We start from the raw sequence: 556 nt of genomic DNA, 5'->3' as shown, positions 1-556 counted from the left end.
AGCTCATGTGAACGAAGCAACTGTGTTTATAGTGACACCCACCAGGAGAACCAGCGTCTTGGCACGGGAAGGAGAGACGACTGTCGTGGGCCACGCGTGTGGCCCGGGGCCCTGGCATGCAGGGCAGGGCAGGCCAGTGAGTGCCTCGGCACTCCAGGGAGGACACTCCAGAAAGGGGTAGCCCCAGGGACAAATGCCGGGGACACATACAAGCTGCTGCTGAGAGGACTTCAGCGAGCTCTGCTCTCCTGCCCAGCGGCTCTGCCGTGGCTCCTTCGGGCCCGGCCACCAACATCCCGGCTCCAGAGAGAAGGGGACCAGGTGACCAGCACTGACACTCAGAGCTGCGTCCTGGGGACGGGCAGCCTTGGAAGGGGGGGGTGTTCTCCCACTGGTGCTCCTGGTGGCAGTCTGTGTGACAAACAGGCGGGCTAAGACCACTCCTGCCCCAGGCCACCCCGTCCTCTCCCCACGTGCCCCGCCTGAGGCTGACAGGTGCAGGCCTCCAGCCCACCTTCTCCATGAGAACGCCTACACACGCTCTGCCCCTTCCCCA

The sequence above is a fragment of the Tupaia chinensis genome, unplaced genomic scaffold (genome assembly GCF_000334495.1).
Source record: "Tupaia chinensis unplaced genomic scaffold, TupChi_1.0 Scaffold139733_1, whole genome shotgun sequence".
In the NCBI taxonomy this organism is placed as follows: domain Eukaryota; kingdom Metazoa; phylum Chordata; class Mammalia; order Scandentia; family Tupaiidae; genus Tupaia; species Tupaia belangeri.
The sequence above is the reverse complement of the archived record's forward strand: the minus strand, read 5'-3'. Positions refer to the sequence as shown.